This window comes from Dendroctonus ponderosae, unplaced genomic scaffold (assembly GCF_020466585.1).
Source record: "Dendroctonus ponderosae isolate FM_Combo_2020 unplaced genomic scaffold, Dpon_F_20191213v2 Dpon_F_20191213_4, whole genome shotgun sequence".
In the NCBI taxonomy this organism is placed as follows: Eukaryota; Metazoa; Arthropoda; class Insecta; order Coleoptera; family Curculionidae; genus Dendroctonus; species Dendroctonus ponderosae.
Genome location: NW_026018611.1, coordinates 16,500,727 through 16,501,482, shown reverse-complemented (window position 1 = coordinate 16,501,482; position 756 = coordinate 16,500,727).

The window sequence follows — 756 nt, the reverse complement described above, 5'->3', positions numbered from 1 at the left end:
AAGTTGACATTAATTTAGAAGTTAGTTTGTTCCTGTTCCGTAGTTAAAGTTGTACCGAGTGGAATAAAAGTTGTAACCAGAAGAAAGAATTAAATACTCGGCCATCCACGGTACAATATGTTTTCTCGCAGAAAATGCTGTTAGCAGCTGCGTTAACTTCCATAACGCGCGTCAATTCAAATTCGCACGTTTGCGACATAGCGCAAATGAAAGATGATTGTTAATATAATAGGGTAACCGGAAAAAACTTAAAATTATTTTTCATTTTCAAGTTCAGTCACAAGTCTCGTCATACACTAGTGGCTCATCACAGAGCACCTCTGAGCAAGAAGTGACAACTCTTTACATGACAACAACAACTTTACATGATTGTAAAGTCTGTGTCCCATGCATCCGCTTATACGATGATACGAAAGTCTTTCTATTGGTTGGCGGACGAATAGACAGATATCCAACCAATAGAAACACTTGTATCATCATATAAACGGATGCATGGGACACAGGCTTTACTTCTATGAATTTCTTATTCGTAGCAAGGTATACAGGGTGATTCAAAATTGGCGAACGAGAAAAATATTGAAATTTTTTTTTCGAAATTTTCTAGAAGATATTAACAGTTGAAGATCGAATTTCAACTTTGTTATTACGCATTATTTTGAAATTGTTAAGAAAAAGAAAAATTGCCATCTTTGCTTCAAATTACGAACATTTTTGATATCAAAAAAGTTCTCTTCTGCAATTTTTTGATGAAAATGC